Source organism: Durio zibethinus, chromosome 24 (assembly GCF_047325235.1).
Source record: "Durio zibethinus cultivar Kanyao isolate XHJ-2024 chromosome 24, ASM4732523v1, whole genome shotgun sequence".
NCBI lineage: Eukaryota > Viridiplantae > Streptophyta > Magnoliopsida > Malvales > Malvaceae > Durio > Durio zibethinus.
Genome location: NC_143185.1, coordinates 14574051 through 14595868, shown reverse-complemented (window position 1 = coordinate 14595868; position 21818 = coordinate 14574051). Strand labels below are relative to the sequence as shown.

Sequence of the window (21818 nt, the reverse complement as noted above, 5' to 3'; positions counted from 1 at the left end):
AGATTTTGATTTGTGAAACCAGATTTTAGGTTCGGGAGTATGATTATGCATGAGAAAGGTTATAACACCCTCAAAGTACCTATCCAAATGATAGTACTAGTTTGATCTCAAATTATCCGAGCCTTAAATATGTTTATGTTTTACCAAAATCTTTAGTATTGAAAATTAATCTTAATATTATCTCAATAGTTTGGTAACAATTTAAGATAATTTTCTCACCTCAGAAGTATGTATGCAGGCTAATGTCCCACTCTGAAAAAGTTTCGTTGTCAGATTTATTAATGTATTTTATTCAAAAAAATAGTAAGTCTTTTGATAGTTTGGTAGGACTTATCTTGAAGTAGATTTTCTAATAGTTTGGTGAGATTTTATTGTAAAAAGAAAACATTTACAAAATTTACTGTTCTTTTGAGCAAGTTCATTAAGTCTCCCAACAGTTTAGTAAGACATAATTTTAAAGTAATCCTCCAATCATTTGGAGGATAAAAATATTTTTTTGAAAACTAATTTATGAAATTTCTCAATAGTTTGGTGGATTCCATAAATTTATTTGAAAAGATTCTTTTATTTATTTTTATTTGTTTTAAAACTTATTTGAAAAGATTTATTTTTTTATTTTTTTTAAAACTTAAAAAGATTTTTTTCCTTTTTTGTTTTTATTTTATTTTTATTTTTTTAATAAAGAAAAATTTTATAAAATATTTAGTAAAAATAAATAATAAAATTAGTAAAATAAATAAAAAAAAATTTGAAAAAAATAGATTAAAAATATAAAATAAATAAAATCAAAAAATAAAAAAAATGGAAAAGAAAAACCTGCAATTCAAGTTGGGTCAACTCGCGGGTCAGTACATGGGTCAAAGGGTCATGCACAGATCCTGGGCTATCCAAAACAACGTTGTTTTGGCACCCTATAAAAGCCATCTTTCAGCATTTTTGCCTTAAACACTCTCTGCTCTCTCTCTTTCTCTCTAGGTTTAGTTTTCTCTACCTTCTCTTTAAAAAACCTTTAAAACATTGTTAGAGATTCAACCGAAAACTAAAAAAAATTCACCGATTTTGGAAAAGTCACTAGAATTCCACCGAAAAATTCAAACCTCGTTGAAAAATTCATCTTTCATTGAAAAATTCATCCTTCACCGAAAAATCCATCCCAAACCCATATTTTTTCCAGAAAAAATCTAAAATTTCCAGATTTTTCCAAATTTCTTAAATTTTTTCAAAACTATTCTAGAAACTTTAGGATCCTAATCCCTGCACTTTATAATAGAAATCTCAAACCTAAATTTTTCCCAAAACTTTGAACCAAACCCGAAAGTTTAAATCTCAAAATCTTAGAAACCTAAACCCAAAATTCCAAAAACTTAAGCCACAATTCCCAAAAAGCCAAAACACAAAATTTCTTTCTGTCCTCCTTCCACCGTTGTTGTTCTATTGTTTTGTATCCAATTTATAGGTAGCCCACATGAGAGTTTTTAAGGATCGGACAGAATCCAATCCTAGCATTCAAGCTTGGATTGGTTCTGTTTAAGCATGTTTCTTGGTTAGGTTTTTATTGGTTTGTTTGGATTGATCCAAAAATCCTTTGATTATGAATTAAAGCCTTTGACTATATTGATTTCTAGATTTCAGTTTCAATTTGATCTTCGGTTAGGAAAGAAAAAAAAAGAAAAAAATAAAAAAGAAAAAAATAGTAATAATAATAATAAAATAATAATATTAATAGATTGTTTACTCTACTATAATAATAACAATAATAAAGTATAATACAATATAATATAATATAATATAATATAATATAATATAATATAATATAATATACTAGTAATAAAATCGACTTAAAAGATCCCGGACACAAATGGGTGTTTACAGCTGCCTCTTTCTGCACATCCCTATTATACAAGGATGATGCAAAGATCTAAGCACCCATTCTATTTCAAAAAATCAAATCAATAAACAGAATTGACTATGATTGAGTGGCAAGTCAGAAAAATGATCTGGATTGAATCGAAATCAGATAATCGGGATGAAATCGCAAGTCTAAAGGATGATCTGGACTAAACCAAGATTGGATGACTGGGAAGAAACCACAAGTTTAGAAAATAAAGCAACTAGGACTGAGTTGAGGTCGAAAATGAATGACCAGGATGAAACTATGAGTTAAAAAATGAAATGACCAGAATCGAGTTGAGGTCAAAGATGAATGACCTAGATGAAACCGTGATTCAAGAAAATAAAGTGACCATAATCGAGTTAAGGATGAAAATAAATGATTAGGATGAAACTGCGAGTCAAAATGAAGTAACTAGAATTAAGTCAAGGTCAAAGATGAATGACTAAGATGAAACTATGAGCCAAAAAAATGATATAGACTGAGCCAACATTGAATGATTGGGATGAAACTGTGAGTTAAAAGATCAAGTGACCAAGGCCAAGTCGAGGTGAAAATGAATGATCGAGATGAAATCGTATGTTAAAAAAATGACTTGGACTAAGCGAAGATTTGATGACCGAGATGAAACTACGATTCTAAAAGATAAAGCAACCAAGATCAAGTCGATGTCAAAAATGAATGATCAAGATGAAATTGCAAGTCAAAAAATTATATAAACTAAGTTGAGATTGGATGATCGGGATGAGATAGCGAGTCTAAAAGATAAATCAACCAGGACCAAGTCGAGGTCAAAAATGAATGATTGAGATGAAATCGTGAGTCAAAAAAATAAAGTGATCAAGATAGAGTCGAGATTGAAGATGAATGACCAAGATGAAATCACGAGTCAAGAAAATAAAGTGACCAGGACTAAGTTGAGATTGAAGATGAATGGTCGAGATAAAATCATGAATCAAGAAAATGATCTGAACTAAGTCGAGATTAAATGATCGAAATGAAATCATGATTTTAAAAGATAAATCAATCAGGATCGAGTCAAAGTCGAAGATGAATAACCCGAACAAAAATGCAAGTAAAAAAAATGATCTGGACTGAGTCACGATCAGATAAGTGAGAAGTGATAATGTAATAATGCAAATGCATGTCCTATCTAGGATGCAAATGTAAACACAATGTATGTAATGCTGATGTCATGAAATTTCAATTGTGGTGACAAAGTTCTCAAGACTCTCATAGTCCCTCTTAGCTTCTTAGTATTAATAATCTTAGAGCAAATTTTATCAGCTGATCTATCTCATTTTTCTTATCTGGTCACAACTTATAGGTCATGTCAACCAATCTATCATTGGATTCATCACTGAGTCATCTATATAAATTTATTTGCCCTATTTTAAATCATTTTTGTAGGCTTTTTTCACTTATCTCATTTTGGATTTTGTTTCAAAAGAATGAAAAACTCTTTATGAATATTTTCATTCATTTATTTACCATCATTTAAATTGGTGACAAATATGATACATTTCTTTGATTCATTCAGGGGATGTATATTTGGCAAAGGATAAGAGATATGGGTCCTTATTATCGAAAAGAAAATATGGTCAATAACATATCAAAGGTGAATAAAGGTAAAATACTATGACCATTTAAATGTGATATCAACATCCAAAATAATGATTGTTCAGATAGTTTTAAAACTTTAACTCAAAATTCTATTTCATTCCATCAATATCCTTAGTTTTTGAGCCAGTCATACTCATTTCTGGGACCCTCAAATGATGTTGTTTCTTCGAGTTTTCATCTATACTTAAACTGCCCTTTTGGATTTTTAGTTTAAGTCTTTCTTTTTTCTCTTGTTTCCTTTCTCTTTTTTCATTTTCTTTGTTTTTTCCTTTTTCATTTTTTTTGCACACTTCTTTCTCATCTTTTTTTTTTCATTTCTCTTTCCCCTTTATCCATCAATGACACTTTGTTCAAAGTCCCACATAATCTAATGGCAAATCTACTTTAATTTAATTCATGGTTCTTCAATTCAAGTATTCACATTTAATCAAAATAGACTTTTAAGGGACATAATGTAGGCTAAGGTAAGGGGTTATGAAAAAAATAGATAAAATAAGCCCAAATTGTATTTGAAGGGTTATCAAACCAAGAATAATTTTTTTCATGTAGAGCACATTGGCATTTTGCCTTATCAAATTCTCTTTCATTTTTTTCTTTTTTTCATTTTTTAAGAAAAGTTTGAGCACCACAAGGCTTTGCCCCCAAAATCACTAAGGATAAACAAGCTTCTCTAATTTTGCCTCTAGTGTGGGGGTGATCTTTTGTTAGGGCTCCTCAAAAAAAATTCTCAACTGGCTCAAATAGGGAATCAAAAGGTAAATTTTTACTTTTTTTTTGTAAGATAGAAGAAAGATGACCATTTTCATCTCGAATATGAACACTCTCAATGAAGAACAGTTATTAATCAATAGCATATTTTTGAATGAACAATTGCAAAGATCATGTGTTGAATCTCTCTCGAGATTTTTCACCATATTTATCTCTTTTTTATTCAATAGTCCTAATGAATCAACAATCTTCATCTATCAATCAAATCATCATGAAAGATATTTTCAAAATTGAATCTTGAATTACCATCAGGACTATTTGAACATTCATTGTTTGTAATCAAAGAATAGATATGATAAAAGGTATGAGAAGGTAAAAGTAAATAATGGTGACTCACGCAAAAGATAAATGTCATGAAAATACATCAAATCAAGTCACTTTTATTAAAATGATAAAAAATAAGATGAAATTTAAGTATGTAAAAGAGATTCATATTCTCAAAAAATCTTAAGATGATAATCAGTTTCAATCAGCCTTTCCAAAATCATGCCCATAGGTGCTTAGGGTAAAAGGTGTTATGGGTATTCAGCTCTTTTGATTCATTGAAGCTCTGCGAGCCTGCTTGAATCAAATTTTGCACCTTATGCTTGAAAATAGGGTAGATTTCTATGGAGCGACCCACATTCCTATTATGGTAGTCACATGTGACATTAATATTGTACCATTTGGGATAAGGTGACTTTAATGGTTCTAAAAAGATTGGGGATACTAGGCCATTATTGACCAATTTTGAAAATAACTCAATATAAGTTATGGGGATATGATCAATGTGAGCTTTCTCTTGAATACCCCTAGATCTTCTCAAACCACTCGCTTGATTTTTAGGCCTTGGAACTGGTGTAGTAATAGGATTAGGCCCATATGCAGGTGCTTGAAAAGTTGGTTGATAAAGACTTAAAGTGATATTGTTTATGGTTGATAAATAAGGCTGGTAAAGAACTTGTGCAACATTATTGACTGCTAGATAATAAGCAAGATGAACATATGGTGGATACAGAGCATAACTTTTGGATTATTACCCCTTAAAACTCACAGCTTGGGCTTCATTTTCTTCTTTCTTAGGCATCCCAACTTTTTTAGCTTTGTTAGTCTTTCTTTCCTTAAGCTTACCACTATTGATGGTATTTTTAATAATCTCTCATGAGATCACCATATCAACAAAATTCTTTATTATGTTCTCTATCATCTTCTCATAATAAGATGACTTCAAAATGTTTACAAACAAAATCATCATTTCATTTTTAGTTAAGAGAGGCTGTACTTGAGCAATGGCATCTCATCATTTTTGTGCATATTCCTTGAAGGACTTAGATGCTTTTTTCTCTATTCTTTACAATGAAAAATGATCAAGAGTCATATTTATAATGTGACTATACTGATTGATGAAAGATCAAGTCAAATCCTTTCATAATCATATGCGAGTCTTATCCAACTGAACATACAACCTTACAATAAACCCAGTTAAGCTGTCTTAGAACATATGCATGAATAGTTTCTCATTGTTGGCGTGTGCTATCATCTTATGATAATACATTATGATATTTGTAAAAAGACACTTATTGTTATCGTATTTATCAAATTTTGGCATTTTGAATTTTTGAGGAATCACAAAATCTGAGACCAAATGAAGGTTGACAGCAACCATAGAGCCATGGAAATCAATGCCTTTTATAGCTTGCAATCTTTTCTCAATCATCTTATGGTTTGATTGTTCTTAAAATCTTTTGAGGATGTAACCATTTGTAACTTCACTTTTTTTTCACCTCATCTAGATTAGGGATTTGAATTGACTCATTTGCCTTTTCAGCGAAGATAGGATTAGTGTAACTCTGAACATTTACTTGACTGGATGCATAGAGCATTCTTGCGTAGCTGTGACTTAGGAACGTGATTTGTTGTGGCTGAAAGATTGTAGTGGTCTGATATGGATTGAAACCTGAAGGATACAATGACTTAGTAACTTCATGCGAGATATCTTTTTTCATCATTTTTCCTTTGTTTATTTTATCCAAAGCTTCAAGAATCTTGCTAAATTTTCCTTCAATTACCTTTTGATTCTTTTCCAACCCTTCAAAATGGTTCGTATTGTCTTGCTCCATCTTCTTGGCTCTAACCCCGGTGTTATATGGATGTTGAGCTATTCTTGCACCTTAGTACCGCAATCTATAATAAGTGATCTTAACATGATTTAATGAATAAATGGTCATGAATGAATGTAATGTAATGCATGTATGTTTTATGAATATGCACAAAAAGAAAAGAAACAAACAAGACAAGAAAAATGGTCAGTTATTTTAACAGAATAAACATTATAAAGCAAGTAAACTAATAGCATGACCCTAAATTTTGGGTTAACTATACAAGGGTGGAAAGACATGGCTCTACCAATGGTTAGGCTCTTAAAGTTAATTATATGTGATTTGGATAACTTTTAAAATGTTCATAAATTGTTTCTTACATTATTGTCCATTACAGACTAGTAAAGCACCCCAATCCTCGCCCATCATAGGCTACAAGCAAAAAAAGTTCAATTTGAGTAGGAGTGTTTCGTAGGCCCATATGGAGACATGAAATCTCATGAGGGCATAGGTAATTCACTCCTTTTTAAGGGTAAAGCTCGAGTGGAGAGCTTATGTTATGCACATGCAAATGAATGATAGATATATACAGATGAATAACTAAACATAATATAAACAATGAAAAGAAAGAAATAGAAAAGAAAAAAAATAATCTCGAATTTATTAAGTAAGGCTTAGATAACAAGAAATCATTTACTGGCCTAACTTTCGATTTCTCCAGTGGAGTTGTCAAATTGTCATAATGTATAGATTCGTAAATTGACTGCTAGACATGGGTTAGAGGAGTCACCACTAATCTTTTTTGTTTAGGTGTGATTGGCCACCTAAAACAATTTTTGATATGTAAAACCAGATTTTAGGTTCGAAAGTACGATTATACGTGAGAAAGGTTGTAGCACCTTCATAGTGCCCATCCAAAAGATGGTACCAGTTTGATCTTAAATTATCCAAGCCTTAAAAATGTTTATGTTTTACCAAAATCTTTAATATAGAAAATTAATCTTAAAATTGTCCTAATAGTTTGGTAGCAATTTAAGATAATTTTCTCACCTCAGGAGTATTCATGGAGACTAGTGTCCCACTCTGAAAAAGCTCCATCGTCGGATTCATTAATGTATTTTATTCAAGAAAATCAGTAAGTCTCCTAATAATTTGGTAGGATATACCTTGAAGCATATCTTCCAATAGTTTGATGAGATTTTATTGGAAAAAAAACATTTACAAAAATGTTTTGTTCCTTTGAGCAAGTTCATTAAGTCTCCTAATAGTTTAGTAATACTTAATTTTAAACCAATTCTTTAATTGTTTGGAGGATAAAAATATTTTTTAAAAAAAACTAATTTATGAAATTTTTCAATAGTTTAGTGGATTCCATAAATTTATTCGAAAATATTTTTTTATTTATTTTAAAACTTATTTGAAAAGATTTTTTTTAAAAAAAAAAAACTTACTTGAAAATATTTTTTTCCTTGTTTTTATTCTTTTTTTTATTTTCATTTTTTCCAATAAAAGAAGAATTTTATAAAATATTCAACAAAAATAAATAAATAATAAAAATTAATAAAATAAATAAAAAAAGTTAAAAATAAAATAAAAATAGATTAAAAATATAAAATAAATAAAATCAAAAAGAAAAAGAAAATGCAAAAAGGAAAACCTACGATTCGGGTCTAGTCGACGCGCGGATCAACACGTGGGTCAATGGGTCACGCGCGGATCCTAAGCTATCCAAAATGACGTTGTTCTAGCACCCTATAAAAGCCACCTTTCAGGGTTTTTACCTTGGATGCTCTTTGCTCTCTCTTTCTCTAGGTTTAGTTTTCTTTGCCTTCTCTCTAAAAAATCCTAAGAACATCGTCGAAGATTCAACAAAAAACCAAGAAAATCCATCAATTTTTAGAAAAGTCACTAGAATATTTAACCGAAAACTGAAAAACCATCAGTTTCTAGAAAAGTCATTTGAATTTCACCTAAAAAATTCAAACCCCATCGAAAAATTTTATCTTTCACTAAAAAATTCATTTTTCATTAGAAAATTCATCCCAAACCTAGATTTTTTATAAAAAAAACCCAGAATTTCTAGAATTTTCTAGATTTTCCAGTTTTCTCAGATTTCTTTAAAACTATTCCAGAAACTCCAGGATCCTAATCCTTGCACTTTAGAACAAAAATTTAGAACCCAAATCTTCCCCAAAATTTTGAACCAAACTCGAAAGTTTAAATCCCAAAATCCCAGAAACCTAAATCTAAAATTCAAGAAACTTAAGCCACAATTCCCAAAAACTCGAACCACAAAATTTCTTTCTATCTTCCTTCCACCGTTGTTTGTTCCATTATTTTGTATCCAATTTATAGGTAGTCCACAAGAGAGTTTTTAGGGATCGGACAGAATTCAATCTCAGGATTTAAGCTTAGATTAGTTTTATCTGAGCATGATTCTTGGCTAGGTTTTTGTTGGTTTGTCTGGATTGATCCGAAAATCCTTTGATTATGAATTAAAGCCTTTGACTATATTGATTTCCGAATTTTAGTTTCAATCAATCTTCAGTTAAGAAAGAAAAAAAAAATAGTAGTAATAATAATAAAAAAATGATAATACTAATAGAGTATGTACTATACTATAATAATAACAACAATAATAAAGTATAATACAATATAATATAATATAATATAATATACTAGTAATAAAATCGACTCAAAAAACCCTAGACACAGATGGGTGTCTACACCAATGTGTAGCAAAAAACATGAATTAACTTTTGTCTACTCGAGAATTATCAACTTTTACAGTCATTTCCTCCGGTATCTTGTGTTCATCATAAAATTTAGATTTCAATTCGTTCTTCCATTGCCTTCACTTAGCACCTATGTTTCATATTATCTAAGACTTAATTTTTTGAAATATGTTGTCATCAACGAGTTCATTAGAATCAAATTTGTGAAATTCAAATTTCGACTACAATTTAAAAGAGGTAATTGGAAAGAAAATGTCAATATATGTTATATGAATTGCTATTATTAACTAGAAACTAAAAGATTATTGTCATGGCATTAGCTAGCAAATAAAATAATATCGTTTTGATACCTCTAATGTTTTTCACATTTCTTCTTTCTTATCATCCGACATTTCATGCCAATTTGTATAATTAATTGGTGCAAAGTTAGGCATTCTCACCATGTTACCAATGAATCGAGTTAAAGAGCAAGATTCATCACCGATAGGTATAGCATCATCATTGACCTTAACAACAATATGCTCCCCTTCTTCAAAATCCCAAATATCAACCATACATGTAGGACCTCAAGCTTTTTTATGTTGAACATTTCCGACATAGAAAAATTACATGTAAAAAAATCAATTAAATTCATTAAAAATGTAATTATACAACATTATAACATATAAAGAATTAAACTAACAGAATATAATGTGTTTATGCCTGAATTATGTTCAACTTATTCATTTTGATCTTCGTTATTTGTAGATTGAGAAATTAGTTCTTGAGATTCTTTAGAGGCTCATGTTGTGAAGTTTTTGGATCTAGAGGCACATGTTGTTTTTCAGATTGTGCTTGTAATTAAGTAAAAAACTAGGATGAAAGGAAAGTACAGTACCATGCATCTAAATGATGGGAAATAGTTAATGTAATAATAATAATAAATATTCACAATTGAATGTATCATCTCTTACTAAAAAGATTCTAAAGAAAAGCAAAAGTTGAACTCAAAATACTAGTGAATGTAGACCTAAAAAACCAATTTCGTAATAATCAATAACAAATTTAAAAACAAATAGCATTTAAAACTTAAAGGATCGATCATATTATGTCATTAATTTAAAAACTTAAATTAAAACAATAGTATTTAATTTAAACACTAAATAAAATTTGACTATGTAAGTATTATATCACATTTTCAATAAAAATAATATTTCATACACACCTTTATAATTAAACTTATGTATTTTCAGGAGAAGCATAACCAATGAAATAGGCAATGTGACTAAAGGTTGCTTTGCATCTTGCATAAGCTCTAAAATGTTGCAAAAAAAAAAAAAAGAATTTCATTATGCTGCCAAATGCTAGCACCATATATTTAATTGAAAAAGCCAACTACCAAAAATTATACAACCACCATATATATAGTATTTGATTACAAATGCCGTCACCATGTAAACAATTATATATTTTTATTATATATATTTAATTGAAAAAGTCAAAAAATAAACAATTATATATAATATAAACAATATATAAACAATAAACAATTATATATAATGTAAACAATATATACACAATTATATATAATCTAAACAATTATATAAACCTTATTATGCTACCAAATGCTGGCACCATATATTTAATTAAAAAAAGCACCATATATATAATATTTGATTACAAATGCCGCCACCAACTAAACAATTATATATTTTTATTATATATATTTAATTGAAAAAGCTAAACAATAAACAATTGTATATCATCTAAACAATATATAAACAATAAATAATTATATATAATCTAGACAGTATGTAAACAATTATATATAATCTAAATAATTATATGAACCTTATTATGCTGCCAAATGCTTTATTATATATATTTAATTGAAAAAGCCACCATATATATAGTATTTGATTACAAATGCCGCCACCTTAAGTTACATTTTTATTATAAACAATTAATTAATTTACTTACAAATGTTGATATATATGTATATTTGTCAGTAGATAATAGATTCTATATTCAATCGAAATTGGAGATTTTCTTCCTCACTTGACTATTCAAGAAACCATCAACAAAAATAGAAAATCATTATCCTTGGTGATAGAATGAGAATCAAAGATGCAATCATATAACTACATGTAACTAAGGCAATGTTGCTTTGGATAGTGGTTTGTGAATGGGAAAGAAATAAAAAAGACAAACCTGTTACCATCGCAAGGTCAGTTTCAATTGAATAAGCAAGAGAGAGGCAGAGGATAGAATAAAAGTAGCTCAAAACAAAAGCAAAAAAGCTACAGATGTGAAATAGGGTTACCAATGTAGGGTTCTTTGGGTTTGGGTTTTAAAGAAATAGGAAATAGGAAATTTTTGAAATAACTCATAATTGCAAAAGGACAAAATCTAGGCAAGTTGTAAAAACTTTGTAGAAATGAGGGATTTTTGCAAGGAAAACAAAGTTTTAAAGTTTGAAAATTTAAACAAGGATTTTACCTACAAAGTTAAAAAGATCAAAGGTGACAGAGAGTGAGATGAGATAAGCTTCAGGCGATGTAAGGACTGAAAGGCAAGGTAAGGATGGTGGGAACAAAATTTTCACTACTTTTGTTCTAATAAGTTTAGATTTTTTTTTAAAGGTTTTCATGCCCAAGACGTGGGAGCATATGGACCAATCTTTTTCAAGTTTTTCTTTGAGCATTAATTGGATTTGTTTTGCATGAAACTCTTACATATGTATCATTTTTTTGGAGAGTATATTTTATATAAAAATATTATTTTATAAAAAAAACTTTTACAAATAACATATAAAAATATTTATGCCCAAGACATAGGGGCATTTGGATTCTAGAGGAAAATGTGATCCCCGAGAAAATGTGATACCCAAGGTTTTCTTCCATTTTTAAGGCATCTCGTGTTTAGATACACTTGTTTGGTTGGAAAAAATGCATATATATTAAATCCTGAATAATTACTATCTCCTTGGCATATACGATGGTAACTTAAATAATCCAATTTTTAAGTAATAAGGATTATTCAAAGCATTTTTGGTTAGAAAATACCTTGAATAATCTTTAGAAAATCTTGGCATATGATTATTCAAGGCGTTTGTGACTAAAAATGCCTTGAATAATCCCCTTCAATTTTTATAAGGGCATTATTCAACGCATTTTTGCTCAGAAAACGTCTTTAATAATCCCTTATAAAAAATTAAATAGGGCTATTAAAGGTGTTTTACGCAAAAAATGTCTTGAATAATTCTCTTTTAAATTTTTATGAGGGGATTATTTAAGGTATTTTTTGCTAAGGTATTTTTTGCCAAAAACGTCTTGAATAATCCCCTTCAATTTTTATGAGGTAATTATTCAATGTATTTTTACCTAAAAAATACCTTAAATAATTCCTTATAAAAAATTGAATAGAGTTATTAAAGATGTTTCTGGCTAGAAATGTCTTGAGTAACCCCCATAAATTTTTATCAGTGGATTATTGAATGCTTTTTTGGCCAAAAAACACCTTGAATAATCCCTTATAAAATATTAAATGAAGTTATTGAATGCGTTTTTGACTAAAAATACATTGAATAATTTATAGATTATTCAAGATATTTTTGGCTAAAAATGCCTTCAATAATCTCAACGTTTTTTTTTTATTATTCAAGGCATTTTTGCCCAAAAAAACACCTTGAATATTCCCTTACAAAAAATTAAAGGCCTTTTTTTTTTGGTAAAATGCCTTGTGATCATTTTAAAAATTCATTCCTCTTTCTTGAACTTTGAAATCTCAAACTGCTAATATAATGAACAATAAATATTATTTTATAAAAAAACTTTTACAAATAACATAGAAAAATATTTATATGAATATAAATATTGCTATGTAGATTATTTATAATTTGACTTTTGATTTAGAATGATTTTAAAATTTTATAAAACCATATTAAAATTGAAATATTAATTGAAACCAAATTAACATAATATTTAAATTTAAAAAAATTTTAGTCTAATATTTAATTATAAATTTATTAATTAATATAATACTTACAAATTTTATTTAAAAATTATTATCATTTAAAATTAAGTTACAAATTGTATTTATTAATAATTATAGTTTTTATCAAATTATAGTTTTTCAATCCATTTATTAGAGGGAAATATTATGAATTTATATTTTTTTTAAAAAAATTAGGAATAAATATTTTTTTTAGCTTATACTGATGGTTATTATAATCGTTAGTATATAATATATTTATACCAACGGATATTTATATATCATTAGAAAAAGTTTATCTATATCGATAGTTATACAAAGCGTTGGTATAGGCATTATCTATACTGATAGTAATAAAAATCTGTCAGTATAGATATTTTTTACTTACATAATTTAATCGTCAGCATAGATAAGTGTTAATATATAATATACTTATGCTGACGGATAGTTATATATCATCAGAAAAAGTTTATCTATACCGACGATTGTATAAAATGTTGATAAAGGTATGCTGTATTCTGATGATATTAAAAAATCATCAATATAAATCTTTTTTACTGATACAATTTAACCGTTAATATCACCAAGTGTCAGTATATGAAAAATTTCTTGTAGTTTGCAAGGTTAAAAGCAATTTCAATAAACATCGGAGAGAAAGGAGATTTAGCAGTTCGATCTTCATTCATCTTTTTCCATGTTGCGTCAATCAACTTCCTAATGTGCCCACGAGCTACGTCTTCTGATGCTCCACTTTTTGCATGTGACATTGGATTGACTTAGGAACATCACCTCTTTTTAGCTTATACTAGTCAAAACAAAATCCAAGGGGCAAGCGTTTCATTGTCAGAATAATTAAGTAATGGAAATTTGGTAATTGGTTTATATAGTGCTTACCGATGATGTTCTAAGATCGTCTGTTAATCGTACAATAGTGGATGACCAACGGATTATATTGGAAGAAAACTCCTCAAGTCTTTGCAATCCCTCCTTTGTTATCAGTTAGCAAAATAGGCATGACCAAGTATTACTGAACTCGATATTGAAATCCAAGCATTATCGATGTATTCTTGCAGGGTTGGTGTATATCGACTGTAATAACATTTTGCCTCCAACAAATAAGCTTTACAAAGATTTGCCCACTGAACATATATAATTAAACCATGAATAACAGAAATTAGAGTTCATAAAGAAAAGGAGAAGAAGATCAGGAAGAAAAATCTACAAATTGATTTTAGTACATACCATTTTCTAAAGGGAATGACATCTATTCCTCGTTCCTTGAGAGTGTCAAAGGCCATTTCATTTATGGAATTGTAAAGAGCATGGAAACATATCTTCATATACTTTGGAAGCCTCTTTATTTCATTGATATCCCATCTGAAATTACAGCATACTAATGCTTAAACATTCATAAGAAATATCAACAGCAACTAAATCAGATCCCAGTAGAATTACAAACCTCTCCACAGCGTCTGTGAAGAGCTCCAACTCATCCAAGGTGCCATAAACATCTTAAACATCATCTATAACTGTTATTAAGGCATTAACCTTTGTCTGAATTCTTCTACTTTTTCCGGACTGAGGAGTAATTATCATTGCCACACTCCACATGAAGTTCTCCATCAGCCTATCTCTAGCAAAGCTCAACCTCTCGCCAAGACCAAGATCCTTCCACCATCTAAATACTACAAGTCAATGACTGAAATCAGTTATTTCAAAACTATCCATACTAAGTACTTAATTATTTAGACAGATTAGCAAGCGAGGGGAATATGTGAGTAAATTTCGAGCTAGTATGCAGTATATGCACACTTACTCTGAAGCATATCTTAGATCTTCCTGGAGCATGGCTTGGACTATGTTGTAATCCAATATAGCAAGCTCTAAAATAAAGGGATTTTTGTCATCTTTTTTCATGTACACATCTATGAACCATCTGGCTTCCCACCTTGACATCCTCCAATGTAGAGGAAGCTCCAAGGCATGGTCTGCGAGAATCGAAAGATAATGATCGTCGTTCTGCTTTAAAAATTCTTTGAGATGTTTAGCTGTTAAATCTCTTTCATTCTCCAACATTGTTTCACCTTCTACTAAGAGGAATGAAGCCTCATACAGGTTAAGCAATCCCATGCAATCCTGAGAAAGGCTTGCTTTAATGTTTCCAACGTTGTCCATGAAACTAGTGAAAACAGCTGGTACATGAAAAAAAAAAATTGACTATTAATTATGATGAAATTTGTTATAAATTAAAACATCCAATTTTGAATCTTTCTTTGTACCTTGATTCACATCACGCCCATATTGTCTTAGCAGTCTAAATTCAAGTGCTGTAGTATATAAATTGTCTTTCTTCCATGCAACACTGCTGCGATCGGTACTTATAATCTCCAAAGTTTTCTTTATTTCATCTTCAAAGTGATAGGACAACCCAAGTCTTTGTAAGGTATCAATAAGCTCAAGTTTCTCCAAAGGATCCACCACATTATCAAGCGTCATTCTCACTTCTCCAATCAGTTTGCTTGTTCGTTCCTTGTATGATTCACCCTATAAGCACAGGGAACGACAAAATTTTCTTAGCTTGCTCAAAATTTAGCATTACTAACAATTATTTAAAAAATAGGCAAAAAATTGTTGCCATCTTCAAGCACTAAATTAGCGTTATATACCTGCAGATAATCGCTTCTAAGTGACTGAACATAATCATATTCCCAAATAGGAGGGTGACAATTTGCAGATCGCCTGACGATGTCGGCTTCACCAGAAATTTTGGTTTTAGCAAGAAAAAGCATTTAACCTGTGGAAGCTTGACCCATTACTTGAGATGCGTTTCCATGGTGACTGTCTGGGGAAAATGCAGATAGGGAATGAACTAAACAGGCGAAGAGCCATTTCGGAAGCCTCAGCCTGCTGCTCGGATGGATTGTCTACACTATGTTGCTTTTGGAATTATTTTATTTTATATTTCTTTTGCTAAGATATCAGTTGGGATGGAGACCATATCGCACGAATGCTTATCTATAAATAGAAGCGATTTTTCTTCTTTTTCTTTTCACTCTAATAATACATCATATTTTTCTTCCTTTTCTTTTCATTCTAATATTACATCATTTCCCAAATGAAAATAGATATAGCGTTTGTTGATGTATTTTCTAGTAGGCTGATTGAGTGTCTCCGGGAAGGTTGATTAATTTGGTGACATAGATGATCTGTCACAAAGAGAATGATCAGAGGCCTCGAAGGTAGTATTCTAGGACTTGTTCTAACGCTTCAATTAGCAACATATAAAGTTCAAAATGAGTTACTTGTGATCAAATCCTACTTTTTATACTTACTGTGATTTAATCATCTAACTTATCCAGTATTAACCCATGTATTGAACCAATTAAGCTGGTGATCTACGTAGCAATCAATAGGTATTGACTTGGTTGTTAAGGTGTTAACCAGGCAATTAAAGTATAAAACTGTTATAATATTTCTAATAATTAAAAGTTGAACTTAAATTTGTATTCAGATCTTTAAGATAATCTAAAATTAAGCAGCTTATACATATATGGTAGAAAGTTATTTTCCTGTGTTGCTTAAAATCTACCGAGCCTCATAACTTATGAGCTTATGCACCAAAAAAGAAATTTCATTTCAACTAACAAATATTAAGAATAATAATCTGTTTCAATGGCGCCAATAAAATATGTCCACATAAAGCGCTATGCCATTAATTAATTCCCTTTAATTTTGACTAAAAAAATCGCATCAACTTTATATTTATAATACTCAAAATTAATTTGATCTAATAATTTTTTTAAAATTTTTTATATTCAAATTCGATTCAATTCGATATTGTATAAAATTACATTCAATTCAAAATTAATAAAATATTATTTTTAAAAACATATAAAATATTAATTTTTAAATATAAATATAAACTTAAGTAAATATAAAATATAAAAAATATATAAATAAATAATAAAAAATATATATATTGGATCAAGTTAAAGACGAGTTTACCTAAAACTTAATATTGATTTTTTTCTTTTATTATCTCATTTGACTTGACCCAAAACCTAATTTTCTATTTTTAAAAAATTGATCACCAATAATCTTAAATAAATATATTTGTTATAATATTATAAATTGATAGGGATCTTAAATTACTGTATTTGGTATTATATTAAAAAAAAATTATTAAGTATAAAATATCTAAAATAACCTTAAAAAAATCTAAAAATAACACCAAACTTGTTTAAAATGAAGCAACTTCGATAAAAAATCTGACTCTTCCATCCTCAAAAGGAAGAGACCAAAAGAACCACCATTAGGTTCCTTTCGATAAAAAGCTAATCCCACAAGACCTTCGGCACCTTCTTCAATCTAAAAGCAACACCAAACTTATTTAAAATGAAGCAACTTCGATAAAAAATCTGACTCTTCCATCCGCAAAAAAGAAGAGACCAAAAGAACCACCATTAGGTCCCTTTCGATAAAATGCTAATCCCACAAGACCTTCGGCACCTTCCTCAACAGTTAAGATCCCACTATTGTAATTTATGTCTATTTCGACACAGCCAAGGCAGATGCAGAAATTGGGATACTTCTTGACCAAGATCCTTGTGTAGGCATTCATGGCTGCTTTAGAGAGTATATAGGCTGACATAAAACCAGGCCAACCCTTGGATTCCAATGAACCCTCCTTGAAATCGTTCATATACTCACTCAATATTCTGTGAGGTTTCAGTATCACTCAGGATTGCTTTTGCCCATTCATTTGATATTATTTAACTTCCCTAGGTAGGAGGAAACATTGTCGATTCTCGGTGAATCAGATAGATGGAGAAGGGGAATAAGAGATTTAGTCATTCTTTCGGCACCATAATAGTTTGTTTGAAAGCATTCTTCACATAACTTGGGTGTTTAAGTCAATAGCCTGCTTCAGTTCATTTGTGTCTCCAGCTACTCAACTTGCTTTTCTCTTTATTTTATTTTTCTTTGACACATATCTTGTAAGAAGAGAAAAAGGGCACATAAATGGGATGACTCCATTATTCCATGACAACTAGACATTTTTTTTTTAAATGTCAAAAACCACATCTCCTTTAAATTCAAACTTGTATTTATATCACGAAAAGAATGTAAAAAGGATTGACCATAGATGAGAGCTATTTATAACTCAAGATTAGAGAATCCAAGATGTGGAACAAAAGGCTTTTCAAAGCAAATGCGCCTTAAGAGATTGACTAACCTAATTCTATGATGATCTGGAATTGTTAGGTCATGAACTTTGATCCCTGCTTTGAAATTCACATCAATTCCTACCTAAATCTTGCCGAGGTACAAACAGCCCTTCATGCCAAAGCTAGAAAATGGTTAGCTTGCAGGTAGGCACGACCGTGGTTTCTTGCTTTCAAGACACTCACAAAATAAACAGAATCCTTCCCATTGATCTTGTCATTTGAACCACAATTGGTTTGTGCATATTATTTTAGCAAAATCTATTTTTTTGTTATATCACTATCAACATTAATAATTATATAGACTAAAAACAGGGGAGGATAAGAAACAAATAGAACAAAAGACTAAAAATGACTTGAAACGGAACACACTTTGAAGGCATAGTGGCTGGAATCTCATTGAGGAATATTCAGAAACAATAAGCAGAAATTGCCTTTTGTACATGAAAACAAAGCTTTTAGGGGCTTGATTAAGCACACACACCTGCAGCACATTTAAACACAAGCATAATGTTTTTCAAATTCGTTAATAATCTTGTTCTCTACCGATTACATACATTACACATTGATCTAAGTAGTACAATGTGTTTTGATCATGACAAAATGGTATGCACAAAACAATTTTAAACAGAAAACAAATTATATCAAGTTTAAATTATGCTTATTGGGTCATTGCCTCCATTCTTGGCTTGACTCTCCTTTCGACCCTTTAAAAATAGATTTGTTTTTTGCTTACCAGAGATTAGAGAGCCAACAGCATCAACAGAACCACTAAATAAAAATTTAACCAAAAAGTGCTTCAAATCTAAATATTTATTCAAACTCCCAAGATAAAAGCAAAAAGTTCCTGCTTTCACATTGTAAAAATAAAAACCTTTATCATATTTATTCAATACCTAAGATAAACAAAAGTTTCTAAATTCAAGAACAAGATCGTAAATCCTAATTCATCTTTATTCAAACTCTTAAAAAAGCAGAAGGTTCTAAGATAATGTCTTAAGAACATGATACTAAATCATAGTATAAATTAAGTATCAAAACCAAATGATGGCTTGTATCCATATTCAGGAGTGTTCCCCAGGAGCTTAATGACAAACCTTTTCTTCAATTATGGAGGAAGGGTGAACAATAAATCAATTTTTGACTCATATTTCATCAAAATTTCAGTCACAGTCAACATGTCTTCTTCATTTAACTCATCAATATTCATAATCTCATTGAATAAAGTCATATGCCTCTCATCTCTTTGAGCTTTCCTTTAAAAAAAGCTTGCAATTAGCTTGAACTCCTCCATAGCCCCTTTAAACGACTTTCCAATCTTTCCAAGTTCAGACACCAAATTTTCCATCACAACATCACCATGCTTTCTTCTTTTGCTTCCATTCCCTTCAGCTTTCTTACTTGTCTCTGCAGTACATGTAGAAGCTAAAGTAGGTTTACGAAGAGATGATGGTGAGTTAGTATTGTCAAGTGTGATCTCTTTATTGATTTCCACTTCAGCATCTTTTTTAGTACCCTTTGTTTCTTCTTCCTTGTCTATCTTTTCATATGCATTAAATAAATCCTTTACACTATCTCCATTAGCTGTATCTTTTCAAAAAATCTTTACTAAGTCAAAGTAATGTGGGAATGGCTTGTTTCTAAAGCCAACAGTAGTAGGGTGGCTCTGCAAATTGCATAAAAAAAATAATTTGCACTTATAAAACAATATAGAATAGAAAAACAAAATACAATCAGCAATTTTAAAATGAGATTTTACCTTCACCCAAAGATAAAAACTTGTTTGTCTGCCACCATACACATGTCTTTATCATTCCATTTAAAACCAAAATCATGTCCAACCATTTCAACAATGGCACAATATTGTTTTTTTTTTAATGTTTTACATCTATTTTCATTAAGAGGATTTGTCCTTAACCCACAACTTGACAACTTTTTCTCAAGCATTTTCTCCAAATGTTGGTGAAATCCTGCTTTTGAATGTTCCATTACCAGCTTTCCAATTTGCATCATTAATTGCTTCACTCATACATTCAACTAATTTGGCATCTTCTAGCTTCGTCCAAACTCTATGGCTAAATGACTCAACTGAATCTTTTGTCTTTCTTTTTCTCAAGGTCTACCTTTTTGGGAATTAATAGTTTTCTTCCCATTGTCAACTACTCTTTGTTCACTCTCTATCCTATTTTTCATTAATATTACATGTTGAAGTAAATGTAAGCAAGGTACAATATGCTTAAAAATATAACACATTGTAAAGAAACAAATTTATTGTTCTAATCAACATTTTTCATAAAATAAACAAAAAAAAAACCATAACTAAAAATAAAGCATGTTTAAATTGTCAAAAATAAAAATAAAAATAATTTAAGCTAACATAGTTGCTGTTTTACATGCATGCCAAACTGCACATTTGTTGCATTTTTCTAATAATTAAACATCTCATTTGCTAAGTTTTCTCCAAAACCAGACTAAGCATCAATACTCTTAATATAGGTAATCCTATCACCATAGGTAATCCTATCACCCAACTTAGCTTGTTGAGAGTTATCTAAATCTTCACAAATATCAAACTATATAGGATTGTAGACACCCAATTTGGTTAAGGTCTGGATTAATTGAGCCAGGTCCAGATGGGTAAGCCCATTTGCATTTTTATTTTTATATTATTATTATTATTATTATTATTATTATTATTATTATTATTATTATTTATTAATATATTTTATTAATTATTTATCTATTAATTTTTTTTATTATTTATCTATTAATATATTTTATTTATTTATTTATTAATTATCTATTTATTTTTATCTATTATTATTATTATTATTATTTATTTTATTTTTTTGATTTTATCTTTTTCTTGATCAATCTTTGGCTGGGATTAGGATAAAAAAAATTGAAATGTATTCTATTATGAATTTGGGGGCTGGCAGAGTTGGGATTGGATTCAAAGATTGAATCCAAATCTCAGAGGGAATTGGGATTGATCAGAAACTCTTCTGATCAATCCCTATAAATAGGTATAGATCACAGAGAACAGACGGGAAACAATACAGAGGTGAAACAGAAGCAAAAATAATGTTTTGACGCAATTTAGAGTTTTTAGGAAAATTTTTCCAAATTTTGGAGTTTTTTTTTTGAAAATTTTTGAAAAATTTCCAAAATCCGGTGAATTTTCTAGTGGCATTTGAATTTTTCAACGAGTTTTCTGGCCAACTTTGAAGTTTTCGACGTTTTTTTTTTCATATTTCAGTAGAACATTCAACCAAAATCTGGGTTCTTTTGGAGAGAATGAGGAGAAAAAGAAAGAGGAAACAAAGAGGGAAGGAAGCAATTTGCGAAAAAATAAAGATTGGAGTCTTTTATACCTTTAGAAAATGAAGTCATTTTAGCCTTACTACTCCTAGAAGATCCGCGCGTTTTGCCATCGAGTGACCCTACCCGAGCACCAACCTGCTTTTGACCCACATTTGACCCGAGTGCTAGCTGACCCCTAGAGTCGAGTCGAGCCGAGCCGTGC

General features: G+C 29.8%; 1 pseudogene; it reads right to left on the bottom strand.

Annotated features, from left to right (window-relative positions):
• The window catches only part of LOC111316383 (terpene synthase 10-like), a 30491-nt pseudogene extending 14535 nt beyond the window's left edge, over positions 1 to 15956 (bottom strand).
• Positions 15957 to 21818: the final 5862 nt, after the last annotated feature.